Here is a 26,306-nt window from a genome sequence, read left to right as displayed (position 1 = left end):
TTCTAAAATACATTAAATGTATATCGCCATTCAAGGAGATTAGCACATAGCAAATAAATACATAAAATTGCTGTAAAGTCTAAGTTGTTGCATGTACTTCATGCACACTGGTTATTCGCATACCAAGACCTATTCAAGTACCTCTCCAGTCAGTGCTTTCAATTAACAGGTACCATCAGGAACAGAGTACCTGCACTTTTTTTTTTAAAGGGAGAACACCAGCACTTCTCAATAGACATGAAACGCTTTTAATGGGAGTATATGGTCGCTCCTTAGAAGCAAAAGGGGTACTTTGGGATAGTGAGTGCTAGTCCTTCTGGTATTCCTAGATTTTTGCCCTGAGCTGCACCCTCAGGGCAGCACTTTATGCTGTTAAAAATTACTACTTTTCAACCATTCCTAAAAATACTTGGGGAATTTATAACTTTCAGACTATTGTGACAACTTCACCTATACGGCACTACCCTACATTGTGAAATATAAACCATAAATAATCTGTTTTCCCCATATGTCGAGTATTTTTTGGTTCTTATACAAGTCAAGACTATTTCCTTAAGGTGAGGTGACCACTACCTCTTGGAAATTAAAATGATGTCCCTAATATCTCACTGGCCTAAAAGTGCCACCTTGCATCTCTTCCACTGCTGGTGATCCCACTGTATCTTCAAACAGTCTGCAGAAGCCGATGCCCTATCTTGAGCTGTCCATCAAGCTGCAAAAGTCATTAGCTGAACTTATTCTCCTCAACCCCAAAAATATAATTGGTTCTTGATAGCGGGATTAACCATAGCCGGTGTTAACCATTAGACCAAACGATAAATCAGACCCAACCCCAAGTACTAGCTAGCCTTCACATGCATCTCTCTGAACATCAGGTGGCTCCACAAGACGCGCCCCCCCCATCCTTGAGGCAGAGCCCAAGTTCAGCACTCTGCGCTTCTTAGTTACAATATGGTCAGCTAGGTCCATTACTAGGGAACCAGCTGGAGAACGCCCAGAACTAGACAAAGAAACCCACCAGTACCAACTGGTCTCAAAAATCTGTGCTATTCAACTCGTTTCATCCCACAGTGGGCAGGGAGCGTGGCATTTGCTACCACCCGAGTAAAGAACTGATTGAGTGAGTAAAGAAACATTACCACCCTCATATTTTACAAATTACTTGATGAGTTGCCACGTTACCAACTTGAACACAGCAGAGTACACGGTTTCTGTACAACACAGCGGGTAACAGGTTGGAAGTTGATCAGATGTTTGTAGAGGATTTTCAACTATTAAATTCAGAGCAGCCAATGAATGAAAATTTCTAGTTCGCTCAGTCATCACAAGCACACCAAACACGTCTTATCTTCAAGAAGGAAAGTTCGAGAAATTACATACAACAATGCCTATGCGTTCTGCTTATGCTCAAAAACAAATCAAAAGGACACATACAGGAAGGAGCCGAGTGTGCACACAGAACAAGGGTAACCAAAGTATCAAGTTATAATGTTTTATCGAGCGGCATTTCAGTTATCAGATTTGACAGTCTGTTTATTCAGCAGTCTTTTGTTTCTTTGCTGTACAGGTTATCTAATTTTTCTATGTATTTAAAAATGTCTATACCTATTTTCTGACGCCTTATTGAGGCCTCAAAGATTTTCAAGTGGTCAAGTAATTACCATGTATGCACACTATATTTTTATGATTGACTTTCAGCAATATAGTAATCTGAATGTTAGCACACAACTAACGTGTTCCCAGCCTCACTGAACGAGCATTCCATTTGCTCATCAGAAGATGGGGTGTCTGAGACTCCAAAATCGTACCCGCGGCACCACGGACGCATTTTATTTCCACTTAGTTTAATTAAAGTGATTAGAAGCTACATGGGTTTAATGTTTACAGTGGAGTAACCTCGCATTCAACATTTCTTTACAGTCGATCTTACCGGGCACCCCTCCTTCCATTTACCAGCTCGGTTGATAACAGAGGTGCACTTTGCAGAGCACAGTAAATAAATACTCTAAGCACAAGGGCGTAGATAAGAGTCAAAGAAAAAAAAAATGAAACAATCCTTGCTTTTATTTTGATTCTGGGCGGTGAAGACTATACTCAGGTGATCAGTCGAGTCAGACATGCTACAAACGCTATGTGACAACAGTGAAGTAGGCGTCAATATAGTCCCTACGCCAGAATGGACCCAACCCTGGGCCTAGCCTCACACACCTGCGACGCATGGGTGACAGTGCGCTATATAAATACACACAACATAACACGCCAGGGTCAGTCCTTCGCCTGTGAGGCTCCGCACTGAGGCCCGTTCTTCCTGTCGGTACCATGAATGGGGGGCGCTCTGGGAATGGCGCGGAGGGCGCGAGACTGCAGACCATAGACTAATTCACCTGCTCTGAAAGAGCACCCTTGGGGAGTGCCTAGCACGTGGCTTCTGAGCTCAAAGTGAGGCTATGCAGCGCCTCGACACGGAAAGGCACGAGGACCAGCCTGACGAGGTCTGCTGCCTCCTGAAACTTACAACCGGTCTGTGCAACCTCCCGCCATAGCCAGCGGCCACAGGCCCTCGCGCAAGAGCTGCCAGCCTCGACCAGCTGAACGGGATACAGCCGCGCGCCTCCTCGTGCCGCCGCGCATGCACTGTGCACGACAGCGATGCTTGGAATGGGGCGGATGTCCTCACAGCCAAGCGGCAACAACAGCTGAAACAATCTGAGGATTAATGTTAAGTCGGTGACACCGAGAGTGACAGGTGCAGCCGCAGGAGGTGAAGACGCGGGCTAATTATCAATAGCAAGGAGGGGGGGGGCCTACAGACCACTTCAAACCCCCTCACCAGACAAGAGGTCTGTGGGCCAGGGTACCAGCGGGAACGGGAGAGGTTGCACAGTCTGGTAGACCCTAGGAATCTGGTGGCAACAGTGCGTGCCTGCAAAAAAAAAACAAGTCAGGTCCCGGGCCGTGCTGTGATTGGCTGACGTCACGGGGGTGTCCCGGGCGGCAGCCAATCACAGCGCGGGCCGGGAAATGACGTCACTGGGGTGTCCCGGGCCGACAGCCAATCACAGCGCGGCCCGGGACACACGACATCAAGGGGCGGGATTTAAAAAAATAGTCAGAAACGCCCACGATTCGCGTTCTGACCGGGAGAAAGGGATTGACGCTGATGTCTTCCAATGGCTAGCCTCCATTTATGGAGCTAGCCAATGGAAGAAGGGGAGTGTTCAATTCCCCCTAGTGTAAACAAAAGCTTTCGCCCTGGGCGTAGCACCTGCGGTGCTACGGCCAAGGTCGAAACCTAAAAATAATTAGCCATTAACCTCAAAGAAGGAACCATCCCTGTGGTACACAAATTGAGGAATGTCCCTCTGAGTGTAAGGCAGGAGCTGTCTCCCTCAATGTGTCAATAGCATCTGAAGATGTCATTGAACCAGTGGATACTTCCATTGAGCTTTCCCCTATGACCAGAAAGAAAAACAAATAATGAGAGTTTATGTTCACCTCAGAGCATTCAACCAATGCACCAGGGTAGGTGCTCACCCTCTAACTAAATATAGGTATCTTATAGTCAAGCCGCACAATGCCACAGCATTCAGCTGATTGGAACTTCGATAGGCATATCACCAAGTTGCTCTTGAACCCTCATCACAACACCTAATTTGTCCCTTCCCGTGGTATTTTTGAATACAAAAGAATGCCATTCAGTACGGTTTCAGCCGTGGCTGTTTTTTCAGAGGGTCATGGGGAAGATGCTGAGTGATGTGGATGGCATTTTGACCTTCCAGGATGACTTTCTGGTTGAAGGTAAGGAGTGAGAAGAGAACAACTATAGACTCAGGGGTAAATTCACAAGAACGTGTGATACCTACCGCAAGAGTAGCGTAACTCAACTTTCAACATCGCAGCCTATCACAGGAAAATAACTCTGTGTCAATGTGGAATTCACAACACAGTGGTAGCATGCGAAAGTCACCAGATAACACTGCAAATGTGCGGGTGACCATCAACGGCACGCCACAAAAATGCGATACGCAAATGCAAAAAAAATGCGGTGAGGCCAATCGCGGCAAGAAAATCAGAGAAAACCAGCCACATGCCTGAAAATCCCACAAATCTGGCGGGAAACAGCACTATAAAAGTAAGAAAAAAAAGCAATTCAAACTGCGCCGTAACATAGATGCACCCGGACCAAGTCCAGAGGACAAGCCAAACCCCACAAGCCCCACGGAGGTACTGCCAGGAACCCCGTGTTCGGGGAAGGGCAAGGACAAGAAGAAGAGGAAGATGGGGTTCAGTCGGCAGGAAGACCGGATCATCGTCACGGAGGTGATAGAACACCATCAACAACTGTTCAGCACCTCCACTGCGGCACTGGCAACCAAACGGAAATATGGCAGGCCATCGTCACCAACGTCAATGCAGTCGGTGTATCAAGGAGGTCACTGGAGGAGGTCAAGAGGCACTGGCATGAAGTGCACAGCCAAACCAAGGAGAAGCTCTCTACCAACAGGAAGGCCGCAAGAGCGACTGGAGGTGGGAGTACCGCGACACAGGAGGAGATAGATGAGCTGGAGGAAATGGTAGCCCCAGTCAGCAGTGTGGAGACGGTGGCAGGAATTGGGGGCCTGGACACAGCATGATACGACCTGACCTAACAGCAACAGAGTGAGTAACGACCAGGGTGCGGGTGGAGAAGGGCACAATGGCACACATGCACAATTATGTGTAGCACACTACACACAAACAACGATCGTGGAACATGTCACTGATTACCTTGCCACACTGCAGCACACATTGAAACGCCAAGTGGGACCCCGTCCACAATGTGCACAAAGGGGCTCCCTCCATATCACCAATATCACAACCGACCCATGCACATATGCTGAATCCAGCAAAGCAGTGGCTCTGTGACCCACACTGACTATGCAAGTAACACTGCATGCTCAAAAGATTGGCAGCTGCCCAAAAACATTAGATGGCCTACGAATCGACATGGAGGTAGCCCAGTGGGGATCACATCCGTAAAGGAGCAGGTCACACTCTGACATGTCCACATGCACACACAACCTATGCCTTACGATACACGCAGCAGACGAACAATGCAGAAGGCCACAAAATCTGTCCGAGAGCACATATAACCCAAGTCAAAAACAAATCAGGCCCCAAAAAGCACAAAATTCAAAGGCACTCCGCCTCAAAGGGAGAAGGCTACACAAACTCAGAGCTGCATGGGCAACTCCCCCACAATGCAGCATGCACATATTGCAATCACAGAACATCAGCAATGACGGCAATGAGGTACAAAGTGCAACACCAACACCATAGGACACGGCTCACAACAGTTCCCGCACATGCAGAGAAACTGTCCACTCACATCCAGCATTGCCTGACACTGTCTGATGATAATGCACGGGTACTACCACACATCCGTCATGTAGTCGTAACACACACTGACTGCCAAATTTCCAGCTCCACCAAAACAGTGACAATGTACATTGGCATGCAGTCTAAATGTAAACATCTGCAAATCTTCACCATACATGTGTAAATCTGTTGACCTGCATCTCCCCTTTCACTTTGCAGAGGGACAGACAACACCTCCTGCAGGGCACACCACACTCTACATCATTGATGATGTGAACAACCTGCACATATGTCAAGACACCCTCCAATGGATAATGGTCAACCTCTGCACACCATCCCCAGGAGCAGGGCAGGCCAGCTGCCCCGAGGTGAGCCACCACCCGCACAGACCACACAGCAGGAAATACAAATCACCACAGATGTCTCCCAGCACCCCCCCCCCCCCTGCCCCCCCGGACCAATACATGGAGTTCCTACAAAGTGTATGGGGTTGCCAGGTGGAGTTGGCTGAACAGCTACAGGTGGGTTTCGAACTTGTGGCAGCCAAACTCAATGCCACACGTACAGTCCCTATCGGACACCTCCTGTACGCACCATGCCCCGCCACAGACCTTGGCTGACCTCACTGGGGCCATGAATCGAATGCAAGAACTGTCTGGTCAGACAGGCCCCAGCGATTACAGCTCCGAGTTGGCACAGATGCGTAGGTCAATGGAGAACATGGAGCAGATGCAGGTTATAAGTATGTATGCCACAGCTGGACACCACCGAGTAGTATCTGGGAACTTCAATGGCCTGCAGCACTTCATCTTGCCATTGCTGCCACTGAGTCACTCCCAGATGACTGCAGCGGGAACATAAACACACACAGCTCCGACCGTGGTCCGTGACATACAGTGGTGCTGCCACATCACCCTCGCAGTCTGTTGTGTCAGTGGCACACAGTGATGCAGCCATCACCCCGCCACACACAGTGGACACACCAGACACAGAACCTGCATCAGGGGAGTAAGAAGGGGATGGGAATTACTGTGTGAGGAAGGGGGCAGTACAATCCATCACCCCCATATGCCCTGTCCCTACCTGGTTGTTAGACGGGGACCCGGAGGGTCGACCGAGGACAAGGGGAGAGGCCTCCGGTGAGGGCCGTCTCCAGCGATCGTACAGACAAGTAACTTCCCCCCCACAGATGGACACCACACGAAGATAAGGTTAACGCTCTTTATATGTAGTTCTTGGATTAAGGTAGTACGGTACAATGAGATCAGGACACGAGGATCCTCTCAATTCTAGTCTCTGAAGGGAAAAGGGGGTAGCGGGACAGTCTTTGTTACCAATCTGGTATTGAGGTGAGATGATGAGTAGCTCACAATCCTCGAGCTCGGCGTTCGGTAGGTCGGGCCGCGGCAGCGCCAGCAGGTCCCGAGGAGGTCGTAGGTAGCACCGGGCCGCGGCAGCGCCAGCAGGTCCCGACGAAGATGGTGGTTGCAAGAGGCCGCGGCAGCGCCAGCAGGTCCCCACGAAGATGAAGGTTACAACGGGCCGCGGCAGCGCCAGCAGGTCCCACGAGGATGAAGGTTGCAGAAGGCCGCGGCAGCGCCAGCAGGCAGGACGACAGTTCGCAAGGCAGGGCTACGGCAGCGCCAGTAGTCCGTCAAGGATGAGTTCTTCACGGTGTCTCTCGACTCCAGGATACAACTGCCTTCCTGCTCTGGAGCTGCCTCAGTTATAGGTCTGGCGCCCTTTGATGTCCGGACCCTCGCACTTGGAGGTCGGGAGGTCCGGGATGAGGGAGTCCAGACACCCAGCAGGGGGGTGGAGCCAGCGCCCGGGGAGGCTGGGGGCGATCGGCACCTGGCGGGGGAGAGCCATCGACACTTCTTTCTCCCATTGACCTGCCAAGTGGGCTGTTCACCTCCTGGGTGGATGGTGGTGCCGGGATGTCCGGTCCTGGCCAGGCCCAGGGTTAGGGTCGAGCTGAGGCCACGCGGCCTCGTGGTGCAGTGTCCAAGATGGCGGCTGGTCCGGGCAATGGTGCTGACGGTGGCCCGGGCCAGGGATGCAGAGATGTCCGGGAGCAGGCGTCTCGTAGGGGACGGGTTGCGGGGTGCTTCTGGGGGTGGCCCTGGGAGAGCCGGTGTCTGGACCCTGTCATGCGGGGAGGGAGCGAGCCCTTCATGGGGCCTGTCCAACATGCGTCCCCCCCAGCTGAAGGCGGGGAGAGTCACCCATCCTCTTGGGGACTCTCCTCGTCGAGGCGGAAAAAGCGGGACAGGCCATCCGCGTTGGCGTGGTCTTGGCCAGGGCGATGCTCCACAGTGAAGTCCATCCCCTGCAGGGAGATGGACCATCGCAATAGTTTGGGATTCTCCCCCCGCATCTGCATCAACCATTGCAGGGGGCGATGATCTGTTTGTACCCGAAAGTGGGTACCGAAGAGGTAGGGCCGGAGCTTCTTAAGGGCCCATACGACTGCAAAGGCCTCCCGCTCGAAGGTGCTCCAGCGCTGTTCTCGGGCCAGTAGGCGTCTGCTGAGGAAGGCCACTGGTTGGTCGACCCCCTCGGAGTTCAGTTGGGAGAGGACGGCCCCAATGCCATGGTCCGAGGCATCAGTCTGAACGATGAACTCGCGGCTGTAGTCGGGGGCCTGGAGCACAGGGGCGGTGCACATGGCGGCCTTCAGCTTCTCGAAGGCCGCTTGACAGTCGGGAGTCCAGTTGACTGTTTTTGGGTGGTTCTTGGATGTGAGTTCCGTGAGGGGCCCCACAATGCTGCCATAGTCCTTCACAAACCGCCGGTAGTATCCGGTGAGCCCCAAGAAGGCTCGGACCTCGGTTTGGGTTACGGGGGGCTGCCAGGACTGGATGGCAGCGATCTTGAGCTGGAGGGGGGCCACCAGACCGCTTCCCACTTGGTGTCCGAGGTAGGTCACGGACCCTTGGCCAATTTGGCACTTGCTGGCCTTGATTGTGAGGCCGGCCTGTTGGAGGGCCTGCAGGACCTCTCGGAGGTGGCGGAGGTGGTCTGACCAGTGGCGGCTGTACACCGCGATATCGTCCAGGTAGGCGGCGCTGAACTCTTCGAGGCCCACCAATACCTGGTTCACCAGTCGTTGAAAGGTGGCTGGAGCGTTTTTCATGCCGAATGGCATCACCGTGAAATGGTAGTGTCCATCCGGGGTGGAGAAGGCGGATCGTTCTTGGGCTCTGGGGGTGAGGCCGATCTGCCAGTAGCCCGCTGTCAGATCGAAGATGCTCAGGTAGCGGGCAGCCCCCATGCGGTCAACCAGTTCATCTGCTCAGGGAATGGGGTGAGCGTCGGTTCGGGTGACAGCGTTCAGACCCCGATAATCGACGCAGAATCAGAGCTCGGGGTGGTGCCCGGGGCAGCAGCTTTGGGGACCAGTACGACTGGGCTGGCCCAGGGGCTGTCCGAGGGTTCGATGACTCCGAGTGCGAGCATCTTGGAGGCTTCTTCTTGGATGCAGGTGCGCACCCGATCTGGTACTCAGTACGGCTGGTGTCGGATAGGGGGACTGTCCCCAGTGTCTACGTCGTGCAGGCACCAGGGGGTGACCCCAGGGGTGAGGGAAAAGAGGTTTGCAAATTGCCGCAGGAGGGCCCGACAGTCTTGGCGCTGCTCCGGGGTCAGGGCATCGGAGAGTCGGACCCCGTCCACCGAACCATCTTTTTCACGGGCCCTCAGTAGGTCAGGGAGGGGCTCGGAGTCCTCTTCCGCCCCACTGTCTGTAGCCATCAGCAGGCTGAGCTCCGAGCGCACGAAGTGTGGTTTGAGTCTGTTGGCGTGGAGGACCCGGAGGGGGTTCCGGGGGGATTCCATGTCGATGAGATAGGTGACGGGGCTCTTGCGCTCGACCACCTTGAAGGGCCCCGTCCATTTGTCCTGCAAGGCACAAGGTTCGGTGGGGGACATCACCCATACCTGCTGTCCAGGCTCGAACTCGATGGAGGAGGCATGTTGATCGTACCATTTCTTCATGTCCTCCTGACTGGCCTCAAGATTGGCTTTGGCGATCTCTCTGAATCGCCGGGTCTGATTGCGGAGGGTCAGGAGGTACTTGTAGACATCTGGAGGGGTCTTCAGGGGGGCCATTTCCCATTCTTCTTTCACTAGGCTGAGGGGCCCTCGAACGGGGTGTCCGTACAGGAGTTCGAAGGGGCTGAAGCCGAGGGACTTCTGGGGGACTTCTCGGTAGGCGAAGAGGAGGCACGGGAGTAGCACGTCCCACTGGCGGCGTAGGGGTTCTTCTAGCCCCATGATCATCCCCTTGAGAGTGCGGTTGAACCGCTCGACCAGTCCGTTTCCTTGCGGGTGATAGGGGGTCGTGAATCGGTAGGTGACCCCGCACTGCTCCCAGAGGGATTTAATATACTTTGAAATAAAGTTCGTGCCCCTGTCGCTGACGACCTCCCGGGGGAAGCCCACTCGAGAGAAGATCCCCATTAAGGCTCGGCCTACCACTGGTGCTGTTACAGTTCGAAGGGGAACGGCCTCGGGATAGCGGGTGGCGTGGTCCACCAGGACAAAGGATGAATCGATGCCCTTGCGCTGTTCGGGAGTCCAGGGGCCCCACGATGTCTATTCCCACCCTTACGAACGGGGTGGTGACCACTGGGAACGGTTGCAGGGGTGCCTTGAGTTTGCGGCCGTTCTTCCCGCTGGCCTGGCAGGTGGGGCAGGACCGGCAGTGGTTGGAAACGTCATTTCTCATTTTTGGCCAGTAAAAGTGGGTTACCAGACGGTTGTATGTCTTGTCTTGCCCCAAGTGTCCAGCCAGGGGGACATCATGAGCCAAGTTCAAAAGGAAGTCTCTGAAGCGGAGGGGCACCACCAGCACTCGACTGGCCCCCAACTCTGCGATTTTCTGTTCTCTGTACAGTACAGGTCATTGTCCCAATAGATCCAGTGGGCCCCTGCGGTGTCTCCCGCGCTCTGGGCGAGTGCTTGCTGTCGCAGTCCCTCGAGGGAGGGACAGGTCTTTTGCTTTTGCCGGAATTGCTCCTGGGTGGGTCCCCCTTCTTGACGCCACTGAGCCAGGTCTGGAAGGTCTTTGGGCTGAGCGGGCCCTTCTTGGGTTTGTTCCGAGGGGTCGGTATGGAGGGTGTCTCCCTCTGGAGCGATCGGGGGAGGAGGTGCTGGCCATTCGGGTTCTTCAGGTCTGGGGATGGTGCGGGCGGCCAAGGACCGGGTTGTTACGCACGCCCAGTCCGGGAGGCCCAACATCCCCAGGTGCTCTCTTCTTTCAACGGCCGCCCACGGGGAACTCTCGAGATCGTTTCCCAGGAGGCAGTCCACGGGGGCATCATCGCGGACAGTCACTTTTAGCATACCGGACACTCCTCCCCATTCGAAGGGGACACAGGCCATCCGACACAGGCTTTCAGAATTGTCGGCTGATCGGACGGGGCAAAGAACGTTTGGCAGGATTTGTTCTGGGGTCACCAGGTAACAGCGGACGGCCGTCACACTGGCCCCCGTGTCCCGCAGGGCTTCAGCCTTGCGCCCATTTATGTTCACCCACTGGCTGTATTTTCTGGTGTTGGCGGGTAGGGGAGCCCGCGGGACCATGTCTCTTCCCCCTAGGCAAGCCAGGACCATGGCGGCGGGTTCCCACTCGGGCTGCTCCGGCTCGTACTCTTCATGCTCTTCGGAGATTTGCTCTTCTCCTAGGGCGGCGGCAGCTACCTGGCGGGGCCCGGGAGTCTGATTCTTTGTGCAGTTTGGGTCACTGGCATAGTGGCCGACTCGCTGGCATCGATGACAAGTAACATTGGCTCGGTACCCCGGGCGCATCGGGGGGTTGCCCCGGCCGGCCGGGGGCGGGGTGTTATGAGCGGGAGCGGCCGGGACGGCATCTCTGCCCCGGCCCTGGCCTCCTCCTCCTCGGGGACGATGATGACCTTGGTTGGTTCTGTTCTGCTCGGTTGGCCCACTCCGGGCCACTCGGGTGCTTTCCCATCGGTCAGCCTCAGCGGCGAGCTGTCGTGGTTCAGTCAATTTACTGTCGAGGAGGTGCTGCCTGAGCTTGACGAAGCAGTTGTTGGAGAGGTGCTCCCACACAATGAGGTTGAAGAGCTGCTCGTAGGTTGTTACGTGGCTACCCTTGATCCATCCCTCGAGGGCTCGGCTGAAATAGTTCACGTATTCTACCCAAGTCGTACCCGGGATCCGGGTGCAGTCGCGGAACCTCTGGCGGTACATCTCGGGCGTGAGCCCATATCGAGTGAGGAGGGCGGCCTTCATGTGGTCATAGGACGTCATTTGGTGGTCCGGAAGCTGTAGCAGGGCATCGCGGCCTTCATTGACAAACCTCCCCCATAGACAGGCTCCCCAGTCACTCCGATCGATCCGGTGGGAGGTCATGGCGATCTCGTAGGCCTTGAACCACTGCTGTATGTCGTTGTTCCGATAGTATTCACGGACCACATCTTTGGGGATGTGGACCTTTTGTTCGGTAACGCCTGGGGTGCGCGGTTGCTCGGGCACCCCTAGTTCTTTGTTCTTTTTCCGCAGTTCTATCTCGGCTAGCTTGCGCTCGTGTTCGTATGCCAGTCTTTTTTCATCGAGTTCTCTCTGTCTTTGCTTTTCTTCCCGCTCTTCTCGGAGCCGTAAGTGTTCTAAATTTATCTTTTGTTCCGCCAGTTTCAGCTCTCCGTCCAACCGGAGCCGTGCCAGCTCTAATTCGTGTAGTCTACTTTTTTCTCGTTCTTGGATCTCTTCCCGGGAGAGACCCGTTCTCCTTTCTTCCGTCAGAGTGGTGTTTGTCTCTGGTGCTTCGATGTTTTGGTCCCGGGGTCCGGCGGCATTTGTTTCTGCCCAGGATTCTAAGGCGTGCGTGAAGTCATCTTTTGTGCTCAGACCGGTGGTAGCAATGCCTAGTTCTATACAAAATAGTTTTAGCTCTCGGTGGTTGTACTCTTCTAGTTTTTCCATCTGGAATTTCTCAGTAGATCCGCTCTCTTTGGTCGTCATTGTGGTTTAGTCGTAGGGTGAGTTACTCTCTGTACGATTACGAGTTGGTTCGGATCGCGCCGCTGGCCACCAATGTTAGACGGGGACCCGGAGGGTCGGCCGAGGACAAGGGGAGAGGCCTCCGGTGAGGGCCGTCTCCAGCGATCGTACAGACAAGTAACTTCCCCCCCACAGATGGACACCACACGAAGATAAGGTTAACGCTCTTTATATGTAGTTCTTGGATTAAGGTAGTACGGTACAATGAGATCAGGACACGAGGATCCTCTCAATTCTAGTCCCTGAAGGGAAAAGGGGGTAGCGGGACAGTCTTTGTTACCAATCTGGTATTGAGGTGAGATGATGAGTAGCTCACAATCCTCGAGCTCGGCGTTCGGTAGGTCGGGCCGCGGCAGCGCCAGCAGGTCCCGAGGAGGTCGTAGGTAGCACCGGGCCGCGGCAGCGCCAGCAGGTCCCGACGAAGATGGTGGTTGCAAGAGGCCGCGGCAGCGCCAGCAGGTCCCCACGAAGATGAAGGTTACAACGGGCCGCGGCAGCGCCAGCAGGTCCCACGAGGATGAAGGTTGCAGAAGGCCGCGGCAGCGCCAGCAGGCAGGACGACAGTTCGCAAGGCAGGGCTACGGCAGCGCCAGTAGTCCGTCAAGGATGAGTTCTTCACGGTGTCTCTCGACTCCAGGATACAACTGCCTTCCTGCTCTGGAGATGCCTCAGTTATAGGTCTGACGCCCTTTGATGTCCGGACCCTCGCACTTGGAGGTCGGGAGGTCCGGGATGAGGGAGTCCAGACACCCAGCAGGGGGGTGGAGCCAGCGCCCGGGGAGGCTGGGGGCGATCGGCACCTGGCGGGGGAGAGCCATCGACACTTCTTTCTCCCATTGACCTGCCAAGTGGGCTGTTCACCTCCTGGGCGGATGGTGGTGCCGGGATGTCGAGGCCTGGCCAGGCCCAGGGTTAGGGTCGAGCTGAGGCCACGCGGCCTCGTGGTGCAGAGTCCAAGATGGCGGCTGGTCCGGGCAATGGTGCTGACGGTGGCCCGGGCCAGGGATGCAGAGATGTCCGGGAGCAGGCGTCTCGTAGGGGACGGGTTGCGGGGTGCTTCTGGGGGTGGCCCTGGGAGAGCCGGTGTCTGGACCCTGTCATGCGGGGAGGGAGCGAGCCCTTCATGGGGCCTGTCCAACACTGGTTATGACTTATGCATCATGCCCTGGGAAACACCTCCTACTGACCCCCAGAACACTCTGTGACATTCACCCAGACCCCGACACAGACTCCTATTTCATAACTGCTGGCCAATCACACAGCAATCTAGCTGCAAACTGCACTCTTCCACTCCCTAATCACTTCTCAAGCCCCAAAGGACTCTGGTTGGCCCACCACTGGGCTTCCATGTGATGTGGGCTTGGATGGCCATGTACAGCTCCAACTCTGTCAATCACCTGAATGTGAATAAAACATTCTAAACCACACAGATGTGTCATTACTATGCTCACTCATGTATGGAAGTATGGCTGGATGACTGGGAAGGTGAGTACTAGCTGTGTCCCCATTGCACATCAACAATAATCTCATGACCCCATCAAGTAGGCACACGCCCATATGTTGAATAGGGCTGTGTGTAGGTGTGACCAAATTGGTTGCAGGCCAGGAGTGGTGTCCTACATCACATGTGACAACAGAACTTCACAACACATACCTACACATTCTGTAATGATATATGACATTGCTCCACATGGTCAGAGGTTGGACACCATACTCACATTGCTGAAGTCACGTAAGTGCACATGTCGTCCAGCATCTATCCCAAAACAATGTCTGGCTCACAGAGGTGGAGCTTGCAAAAAAGGACACACCCCCATTGCACATGCGTCAGTCAGTTCCTCCTTCTGTATGGACGATGCTCATTGTGGCACACGTGTGGACAATGAACTCAGCACACCTCACAGTTAGACACCAGTGGGGTGGCATAGTCTTTATTGGCATGTGTGTGTCAGTACTGACAGCGCAACAGCCACAATAGGCAGGGACATGCTTCAGACACTTACACGCAGCATGGGTACATGTGGAGGGTCAGGAAATGTTAGCGCAAACATGGACAACAATAATCATGGATGGCAACGCTCCCAGCCCACCTTGCCTTGCTTGATGAGTCATGTGTTGTTTGGCGTCTGCCCATTGCCCCGTGTGAGGGGGTGCGACTCACTGCCCATGGGATCTGCATTGTGCTTTGCCACCGGAGTGTGCCGATTGTCTGCTCTGCTGACCGTGATCAGGTGAAAGGGTCCAACAGGTTCACATGTCGTGCTACATTGCCATGTGTGTGCTCTCCCCCAGCAGTGTGTCTGAAATGGCAACGTTGCCACACAAAACTGTGTTGCTCCAACCAGGTACCTGCATCACCTTGCACAGGTGTGTATACACACGCGTTGTTCCACGCACATGCATCCAGAATCCAGCCAATGGCAGACGTTTCCACTGTTATGGTGGGATATGTGAGCAATCCCCATGATGCAACAAGTTGTTGGGACCTATGCTGTGGGTCACAATTGGATGTGGCTGCAGGAACGTAGTTACTCGTCCATGAATGCCCGCGCAGCTTCATGTGCAGTGTGTTCCAATAGTACGTCGTTGTCGTGTACAAGGAACACCAGGGTGAGCCAATCCATTAACTGGTTCAGACAGGTGTGCTCAGCCCACACTGTTTCACCAATCTGCAACACAGCCCAATAGGGGAGCGCCTCGATGTGGTCACTGCACACAAGGAATTGTGCAATCTCCCATGCACAACTGCCAATACACAGCCCTTGCACGGCTGTCTCGATTATACTCCTGTTTGAGTTCCAACAGGGGTCGTAGACACAAGTCATAGTCCAATTCATCTACGGTTGTGTTGGATAAGCAGACATCGATGGGACACTTGAATGTGCATGCTCTGCACTGGAACCAGGGCTGGACGCAGGTGACGTAGGCAATGCCGAAGCTGAGCCGGTAGCTGATCCGGAGCACTGCCAGTGGCACTGCGCCCAGTAAATGTAGCATACGTGTATGCTAGTGTTCCACGTGACAGGGGTTGTGCATGTGACAGGTATGGCCTGCCATTGCCTTGGTGCATCTCGTGGAACCGGCACTCTTCTGTACTGCGGAAGTTATGTGGAGGATATACCACAGCTCTGAGCAATGATTCCAATGTGTGTGAAATATTGGGCTGAATGGGTTTGCTATTTCCCTGAGTGTCAAGGGCATCCCATGCGGGTGTACCTCCGGCAGGGGCTTCTGTGTGTGGGTTGTGGATGAGTCGGATAGTTCATTTGTGCAATGCGTGGTGTGGGAGTTGTCCCCATCTGCCATGGCATCTCTCTCAGGGTGTTCCAGGCACGTTCTGGACCAAGGTCAGAGGTGCAGGTGTACTCCCGCCTTCTGCATTAGAACAATGGAGCTTACATCCCTGATGTTTGTCTGACTACTACTTGCGTTTTCGGAATGTGATGTGGCTTCGGTGCTGAGATTGGGTCACGACCTTGGGCTCATGGCGATGCACACACACATGTTGACATGCGGTGCCAGGTGCCATGCAAGGCCTTGCGCTGCTTGTGCAATCTCTCTCCCTCGCTCTCTCCCTCTCTTTCCTTTGTTGGGCGCATGGCACACCCTCTTCTGTTGGATTTAGTCTTCCAGGCTGTGTCCTACAGATTATCCAGTGAGGACCCGCTTCGACTCATCCGAATGGTTGTTTTGACTTTTGTTTGTATGGTGTTTTGTGTTGGTGATTGCATTGCTGTATGACTGATTCTTCATTTTCTGGCCACACATGTATGTTGATTTTCCTGCTTGTGCAACATCAGGCAAAATATTTGTTTTGGGATTTGTGGTGTTGGTGTGCAGTTTCTTGGTCCGGGGTTGGGGGTGGGCCCGGGAGGGGAGGGGGGTTGCGGACCTGGGTGTGGTGACGGTGGGTGTTGTGGTCCTCTTGGGTGTCTGTGCTGCATGTTCAGTTGCTCTGGACCATCTGTTGTTCTTCTTGTGTGGCTCTGGACTGTGCTCCCTTTTATGGTGCAGACTGCGGTCCGACTTTACACCAGGTCAGAGCAGGTGCTAATTTCCTGCTGCTAACGAGCACTATCACATATTTTGTGTTCTTATCGCCGAGCTGGTCCTTGTGAATGGGAACGGCTACTCTGCATCTCATTGTCGATAGTTGCGGGTGTCCTCCGTGGCGATGTTTTTTGCGGCCTCTCTTGCGGGTAAACTGTGGGCTGTTAGCACCAGCTTGTGAATGGGGGGGCGTAAATTTATCACGACTTTGGCTGTGATAAAGTGCCCTTAATTCAGCGATAGCTCCTTGTGAATATGCCCCTCAATGGTCTTTAGAGAGAGTAAAGGTGAGTGGTTTGTTTTTGACAAGTGTGTTTTTGGGCAGTGACAGAATATTTAGGGCATGTCATTAGTGCTCATAGTGTCAATACCAGACCAGAATTGGTCAAAGCCATTGAAGATGCTCCTTTACCCACAGAGAGCAAGTTATGTCCTTTACAAATTATATGTAAAGTTTCTGCCAAAAGTTGCTACAATAGCAGAACCCCTTTCCACGATTACTGAAAAAGAAGGCAAAACTCTACCGGGGGGAAAGAGCAGGAGGAGGTGTTCCTGCAGATCAACACTAACTTATTAAGTGCCCCACTTTTACAGTCTTTTATTCTGGATCTACCCGTGTGTGTCACTGTTCATGCAAGCGAAAGAAGCGCTTGGTGGGCAAGCACACGGTTTCTTCTGCATCACATGTATTGACGGAAGCTGAAAAATCATCTTCCATTATTGAGAAGGAAATTTAGCCTGCACGTTGGCAGCCAGAAACTCAAGAGCTATCTCTGGAGAATGCTTTTTACCATCAAAATTGATCAGAAACCTCTTGTGTTTAATTTGACCGGGTGTGACTTCAGACAGACTAACATCGAGATTAGCTAGGCTCAGTGGAAAGTAATCTTCAAAATTGAACATTTTCCAGGTATTTTTGTCATGCAAGTCTGTAAAGGAGGCATGTTTCGTAGAGTCAGAATGTGATAGATATGGAGTGCATCATTTCTTCAGTTGATTATGAAGACCAATTCTGCATTTTTAAGATTTGTGGACAGTAGCATTAACTGAAGACGCAGTGCAGCAAAAGGTAGTACCATGGGTTATTCAGGGGTGGATAAAAAAAGCTGTTTGTCTGGTGACTTTCAGTCTTTTGCAAGTTCTTGCCCAAGTTGTCTATCGAAAGGACCTGCTATTCAGAAGAGACAACCTAGTTCCACTTACCTCTATCAGTGGAAAATTGGTGGCTCGAACACAAACCGGACATTTAGGCATGACCCTTAAAAAAAAGGCGCTGTGAAACCAACGGGTGACCCAGGATGAACCCCGATGTAGGGTTCAAGGTCCGAGGGTGCATATCTGTAGGTGCGCGGGCAAGCATCTGATCGCAAGAAATTCTCCTTTGGTGGCTGGTGGTCTTGCTGAATTTGGGAAAAAGGCTGGATTTTCAGAGCCCGTTTGCGAGCATTGGAAATACGTTTGCACTTGTTCTCATAGATTATAGATAAGGCTTCCAGTTTTATGTTTTTCCTGACTATTACAGACAAACACAGAAAGAAAACAACGTGTTTCCTGGCTAAATATATATTTTTTGAACGTGGAAAAATACAAAGAAATGGGCATCTTTGCAGTGACTCTCCATGTATTTTTAATGATTTCCCAGTCAGTAGTCGTGCAGATTGACAGCATGTGGAGTTAAAAAAAACAGTTTAAAATGTTCCTAATTAACTGCATATTTCAACATATGTTTGTGCCATTATGCAAATAATTTCACATCGGTTGGTTGGTTTATTATATTTGGCTGCTGAATGTGTGGAAACCGGACAGGCGTCAAAGTCTGAGAAGTCATTTATTAGTTAAATAAATGTGGAAATATCCGAGTGACAGCTTCATTTATTCACAAAACACAAAATAAATATGGATACATACTGACAAGGTGACAAGAAATGAAATATGGATAAATACAGATGGAAATGTTCAGAAAAGAAATACAAACGTACCGGAAGCCCTAAATATAAATCAAAATGGATTGATGTGCAAAATGTGAGACAACCAGACTCAGCTTATGGTAATTCTTTTTTAAAGAGTCTATTTGCACATGAGGTTCAACAAAAAAATCCTTCTGGTAGAGAATGGAGTATAATGCAGATCCAATAATATGCTTCGTTTCTTTGATACAACATGTTTGTATGTGCCAGAGCAGGGCCAGACTAGGGAACCAAAAGCTGCCCTGGAAAAATGCTCCAACCAGCCCCACTCACTTCGTCTTCACATGCAACTCCTCTCTTCATATCCATCCTGTATCCTTCCTTTGCTCCTATCTCTTCTCCCTTTCTCTCTCTCTCTTTTAAAACCCTCATGTACCTGTTGCGATCAACATCTGTGAGCTGGGGGAAGTGAAAGAGGCAAAAGGAGCAGCCCTGAGCTTTTAAAAGTGGCTTCCAAGGGCCCCCTGCCCACCAGGGTCCTGTCCGGTGGAATAAAAGGCCTGTCCAGCCCTATGCTAGAGGAACGACAATACCTGACTCAGATTCAGACTGGGATAGAAAATAGGCCCCAATGCCAAAATAAAAGTGACGCCAATTAGTGACTTAGCTAGTAAAGTGTCCCATGTTTACAAATTGAGGCAGTTTTGAACTTGTAAAGACCTGCTATATATGTGTTTTTTCAAGGTATGGAAGAATTCATGGATTTGAGCTTGCTGCAGGAAATGTTTATTTTAATACCAGGAAGATCAAAAGTAAAAATGGGCCCAGTAGCCCATTAAGCAGGCCCACAAAAAGCCATAAAAGCGGCCCTCACACTGTCCTTTCAGATCGGCCATCGGGCATGTATAATTATATGTCAAGTTTCCAGTTCATTTGAACACATAGCATCAGATCGCTTCATTGGGTGAGAGTCGCACATTACTGATTTATCCTACAGGGCAGTGCAGTGAATGATGTCACAAGATGTCTGAAAACTCAATCATACACCCTCAAATAGAGAGATCTGTTGGGATCCTTATTACTGGGATGCAGGAGTGGGTAAGAAGAGCTGGAACATTTGATTTATGAGTTGGTTTTGGTACCTTCAGGGTTCAGGTTTGGTGAGGAGTCGGGGGCCCAGATCACTTAGAGTCCCTGCCGTGTGTTTTTATGGTCTGGCTTGCCAGCGCATCTATCGCCACATGTTGGGAGCCAGGAGTAAGTTTTGATTGGCAGAAGTTGTGAGCTTCCACAAAAAATTGCATGCCTACCATACAGATGTGATCTACTTACCTGAGCCTGCACTTTCATGGCACACACATGAGATTGTAATGCTCTTTAAGTGTCTTAGATAACTAGATGTATTTATGTTTTTTACTCTGGAAGCAGCACAGATGGGAGGAGGCCAGTCATGTGCCTACATGGATGTTCAGGTCTGGCTTGAAAGTGCTATTGTCACCTGACTTTTTTTTTAACAATAACTAATATCATGCTACAGTTCTTTGCTTCCACACAAATACATTTCCATCCCCATGCCATTTACGTGTAATGCCTCACATTTCTTTAATGCCAGACCTAGTGGCGTTACCAATGCTTGTATTTTATTATTGCATGAGCTAACTTGCACCAATGTGTTTTCAGTACGTGTTTGCTGTTTGGTTGCTTTTGGATCTGCTTTGCAGCAACACAACTCAGCGCTTGTATTTAGTCATCTGGTTTTGAAATGCATTCAAGGCTGTCTGAAGTGTTCCGAACAATCAGGTGGTCCAGGAGAAGTCTCCATAGGGGATAAAAAATTAGAAAGTGTCACCACTTTGTTTATTCACGTATTTATTTCCATGTATGAGACGTCACTGTGTGCGTCTGTATATGCAGCACCTTATGTGTAATGCAATTATTTGGATTCCTGCTGTGTAATTAAGCACATTGAATGCGTAGGACACCTATGGTTTGCTGGTGTAAATAAATGCAGAGTACTGATGTCTTTTTCGCATGTTTTTCCTCAATAATTGGTGTGTTAAATGCGACACCACATAGCTATTAAATTGCTAGACTCACCTACTCTCTCTGCTGTAATTGATTTCTTTACAGCACTATTGTCAAACGGATCACGCATTTCTTTACACTTTAAAACGTGTTTTTTAACAAACTGTCAAGACGCGGTTGAATTTGGTTTGCTCCTTAGAAACATGATTTATAAAAAAAAAAAGCAATTGAAGAGTTTCTAGCAGCATGTGTCACAATGTAAATTCTCATAGAACAATAAATAATAGCTCTGTGCATCAACAGTGCTGGCTAACGGGGCGTGGTCAAGATGGTGACCACATAAGGTGCAGAACTCGGCACTCCATAACCCTCACTCAGTAATTAAGTATCCTGACCTTCCCTTGGGGGTGACACAGCCCCGAAAATGTTGTCCGCTCCTCGAGAAGCTGGAAACGTGTGGGTGTGCTTTTTACCGATAAAAGGCGGCCTGTGGGACCACTGCTGCTGCACTAGAAACCGCAGCCTATGGCTCATATGCGCAACAGTGATCCAGCGCCAATCAGGGATTGATACAACAAACACAGGCCAATACACATTTACCCAAAAATCCCCGAATGCGCTGTGGATTCAAAGTTTGTCGAAATCAGTTGTTCATAATACAGGCTCGTATCTGACACACTAAATGCATAACTGAACCTGTATATCAACTCTCTTTCCTCTGTTCGATGGATCAAAAGTTGAAAAGTTGATGGTAATAATGAGAACTATCTATCTATCTATGTGACTAAATAAACACAAACTCAGTGTAAGGTTAACAATGTTTATCGAGAAATAATGTGAAGATAAAATGCTCATCATGTACAGGTTTACAAGGCAAACAAAGAATAATTCACAGAGAGAGAGAACATTATCAAATGCAAAACAGTGTCAAACTCATATCAAAATGAACAACATGCAAATGAAGGAGTGGATAGGTGTAGAGACAAACGTTTCAGAGACAAAATACATTTGCAGATAATTATGCAAATACGGATCCTTTAGCTAAACTAACCAAAAGATTCAGAGAAATACCACCCCATGGCCATGAGAATAGCGGGGGTCCCCTGAGACAAATTCAGGGAACACAGATTATCAGGATACTGGATACAGGATAGGAAAAGGAAAATAAGTAGGCCTCTATCATCAAACCAACGGACAGCGACGATCTCCCTCTTCTCTCTCCAAGTTCTGAGCACACCACAACCCACAGGGCACCTCAATTATACCCTAAAACCTACATGTCCAACCCACAGTTGTTGTAACATTTTCAGAAACTCAGTCTATCATTGGCTGATTTAGGGGGTGTTCTATCACACCACCATAGTCAAGTTCATAATTTTCACAGCATCCTTTTGTTCAATATTCTTCACATTACGTTAACCATAACTTATGAATACACATTTCCTTTAACAAGTAACATGTTGCAAGTCTCAGCACTTCCATTGTTCATCTCTGCCGCTTCTGCGGAAGAAGTATGTACACTTCCGCGGCCATCCTTCTGTTACTTTGCAGACATACAATATTTCTTGGAGATTATCACCCTCTGCTTCCTTCATTCTCACTCAGAGCTCGATTTTCAGCTTTTATTTGTTTTATTCTTTTTTAACCCTCAACTTGCATGCAAATTGTAGGCCCTTACTTGCTTCACTACGATGAACAAAAAATACATGCATTATTACATTTTCAAAATGAACTCACTGTTTACAAACCACCTTTGCACTATCCCATGTTATATTTTCAGCAAAAGCATTAATATGCAAAAGCGGCATTATTTTAATTTTATTCTGAAGCAGAACGGCCTAGTCTTTCATGCATTAGTCTCTGCATTATTGCACGCATGCGCAAAGCATTTTCCCCTTGTTTTCGTGTTTTTGCATGTTATTTTCACAGCACCCTGTTAGTGAATGTTACTAGGAAGTTAATCAGAGCAGGTATTATTTTCTCAAAACCCTGCTCCTTCAACAGCAGGTCTTATCTGCCTGATGGGTCCCGGGTGGCGCGACCCAGCGGGTAATATCACAGCCCAATGGGCTCATATCTGGCCTGCACGGAGCCAGTGGGGAGGCAGGAGGGGAGGGTGGAGACTCGTGGCTGCCTGTGTGGTGCCCTTCGATCACAGACTTGAACCACTGCTGGAAGTTGGGGTGGCCCGACTGAGTGATGCTGTGGTGGCCCATCGGGGCATGGACGGGGTCTGAGTGGAACCTGTGAGCCCGCGATGGGGGCGGCCGATGAATCGTGGCCATCTATGAGGTGCCCTCCGGTCCTGTCACCTGAGTACCACCCGATGGGGGTTTTTGGCAGACACATTGGGCTGATCTACATCTGTGGCCCGGCAGTGATAATGTATGAATTACGAGGGACTGCTGAGGGTGGCGTTCTGCCTTGCGCCCCCTTCAGACATCTTAGTGAGCAGGCGATTGCAGAAGGGGCCTCCCCTGGACAGAAGCACTCCTCCAGATTGCTGCTACCTGGATAATACAACTTAAGCAGCATCCATGGCACGCCCTGCAGGGAATTACATCCCAGTCATCACAGGCAACCGTAAATGATGTTATTGTCTATTGTGTTCTCTATTTAGAAAAAGTGGCAGTGGCAAAGAGAGACCTAGTCAAAACCTCCGTAAAAGTCTTCCCACAGTATTTCAGGGATGTAAAATTGTTTTGCCGTGCTCTGTGTAAAACACTGTGCCATAAATCAGTGTTGTCTTATGTGAAGAAAAACTTCCCCATATATAATATAGCTATATACAAATTACAGAGCACACCCCCTTATAAGTATTGTGAGTGACCTTGTAGTCAGTATGATTTTAATAAACCCACATTGGCACCATGTAAGTAATAAAGAACAAATATTCATAGCAATTTAACATAAAGTAGAAAGTCTTCAAGAGTCTTGATTCAGTTGACTCGAAGTACGTATCGTAGAAACAGACAGCCCACACATGTTTTGTCGTTTGATACGACTTTTTCAAGGCCATTGAAACAACATACAGTTTTTTTACATTCCATTCTATTCATCCAATGTTAGATGCTACACATCTTAATATTTAATGCTTTATTAAAAAAGCAGAGTACCTATTTAGAGACCAGTTAAAATATGTCATTACACACTAGAAAGACAATGTTTTTCAAGAAATCAAAGTCTTAAGATATTATTGTGACCTTTGTGTGGAACAAACAATTGAAAAGGATTTAAGGTGTCACCTGTCATAAAAGAAAAGCACAAGAGGTGTACAAAAAGTATAGAAAAAGATATGGGAAAAATCGTCAAGAGTTAGATAGTGTTAGGCAAGATCAGTGCAACCCAACGGAATTCAAAGGAAAATGAATATATTATACAAAAACCCATTGTGTAAAGGATTCTTCATCCCCAACGTGTAAACCGCAGTGTTCCTTCAGAAGAGAAGAGAAAAAGAATGTATATCTCGCAAAGTATTCCTAGAGCAGTAGATGAGAATATTCCTCGTAAGCCCCTGATATTTCAGAGGATCCGCAGTACACAAGGCCAGTGTAAACCTTCCCTTTTTATAGCGCATAAGACGAAACTGTCGATAAAAGAAAATTGTTTACGCATAAAAAGTGATTGATTTGTAGCTCAGATAGCAAAAAGTTAGCAAAGAGACCATCATGGTCTGCACTTTTGCAGATACTAGGCAGTCCTATACTGATGCCCAAAAGCCCGAGTTAATTCACAATCTAAGGACTTGTTCCTCTGATAACTACCTCTGAACAGAATTTTTAAATTTAAGAACAAAAAGAGAACTGTGACTTATTTCTAGTTGGGAAGAGAAAAGGGGTAGCTCACTTCCCCTCGTCCTTCAGTTATGGACGGAATTATTATTATTATTATTATTATTATAATTACATTTATTAAGCGCGCAGCTACCCGAAGGTTTCCCGGCGCTAAGGCAAACAGAGCGATATACAGGAAGAGAGGAGCGTCAGACCAGCAGTTTAGGTATTAAAGAGCCAGGTCTTGATTCCTTTACGGAAAGTCAGGAAGCACATTTCTGAACGCAAAGGAGGGGGTAAAGAGTTCCAAAGAGAAGGTGCCAATAGGGAGAATGAACGACCTCCCATTTTGGCTTTCTTGACACGAGGTGTCCTAAACTTATTCTGGGTAGATGACCTAAGTGTGCGGGGGGGGGGGGGTATACTGCTGCACTAGAACCGATAGGTAGTGTGGAGCTCTTCCAGTCATGATCTTGTGCATGAGACATAGTGCCTTGAATTTGACTCTACTCTCAATTCGCAGCCAGTGCAGTTTCCGCAAATGAGACGTGACCGGGGTTCTGGCGGGTAGGTTGCAAATAAGGCGAACAGCCATATTCTGTACCACCTGGTACTTCCTAGTAACCTCCTTGCAGGCACCCAGGAGTAAGATATTCCCATAGTCCAGGCGTGAGGTGACAAGAGCCTGGACTACAGTCCTCAGGGTGTCAGCAGGCAGCATCCACGTGATTTTCCTCAGCCACCTGATGATGGAGGTACAGGTGGCGGAGACTTTCACGACGTGCTGCCTGAAGGACAATTGGTTATCAAGGAGGACCCCAAGATTGCGAGCGGTCGTAGTTGGGGTAGGTAGAGGACCCATCTCCGGTGGCCAATGTTGTGGGCCCCAGAGCGAGGTGTCAGAACCAAACAGAATCAGTTCTGTTTTGTCCCCATTCAGTTTTAATTTGTGCTCAAGCATCCATGCGGATATTTGTTGTAGTCCAACTTGAAGGGAGGAAGAGGGGAGATTTTTATTAGTGGAGAGTGAGTAGATGACTTGAGTGTCATCGGCATAGGAATAAATTGTAAGACCTGCCTGTTCCGCCAAAAAAGCAAGAGGTCTCACATACAAATTAAAAAAAAGAGGGCTGAGGATAGACCCTTGTGGAACACCGTGATTAGAGGGGAATATTGATGACACAGATGTAGAAGAAAAAACTTGAAACGTGCGGTCAGAAAGAAAATTAGCAATCCAGGCCAGGGCGGAACCATCGACACCCACAGATTTCAAGGTGGACAACAAGATGGAGTGGGAGACGGTGTCAAACGCGGCACTCAAATCAAGTAATATGAGTGCCACTGTCTCCCCATTGTCCACCTTTTGTCTGATGGATTCCGACACACCAAGGAGGGTGGTTTCAGTAGAGAAACCAGCCCTGAACCCGGATTGAGAACCATGGAGAAGATTAAAGGTTTCAACGTGGGAATTAAGCAAAGAATTAACGTGTTTCTCTAGAATTTTAGAGAAACATGACAGCAAAGAAATGGGGCGGAAATTAGATGGGTTGTTGGGGTCTGCATTGGCCTTTTTTAATAATGGGACCACCATAGCATGCTTCCATTCATTGGGAACGATAGCTTCAATTAGTGATGCATTCAGAACCTTCAAAATAATATGGAGTGGGTCAGGGTCCAACGAGCTTAGAACTTGAGGAGGCATTGGGTCAAGAGGGGAGCCAGATTTTATGTCTTGCAGATACTTTTTTAGAAGCGTAGGGGAATAGTCAAGTAACTCATAAAGTAACATACCTTAAAACAATCGCTAAAGGCACCAATAATTCTCTCGCAGTTGGTGCGTCAAGGTTGGATTTTAGAGTAATTGGTAAACATGATAACCTGTTAAAAGTGTTCTGAAATTCAAAATGGATACCAACGTGATCAGCAAAAGATTGATTATGGCAGAAGAAGACTCGTAAATAATTTCGAAATATTGTTTGTATCATTGAGTGTCAGAACCACAACTAACAACAGCAGTCATTATAGAGTAGAAAAGATATGGTAACAATGGAAGAGTATTAGATATCCATTACAGCCCCTACAGTATTGTGCAAATTCGAATGCCTACCTGTTGTGCTATAGACTTGTACTCAGTAGCGCTCGAATTGTAGTAGATTCAGTG

This window comes from Lissotriton vulgaris, chromosome 2_1 (assembly GCF_964263255.1).
Source record: "Lissotriton vulgaris chromosome 2_1, aLisVul1.2, whole genome shotgun sequence".
In the NCBI taxonomy this organism is placed as follows: domain Eukaryota; kingdom Metazoa; phylum Chordata; class Amphibia; order Caudata; family Salamandridae; genus Lissotriton; species Lissotriton vulgaris.
The sequence above is the reverse complement of the archived record's forward strand: the minus strand, read 5'-3'. Positions refer to the sequence as shown.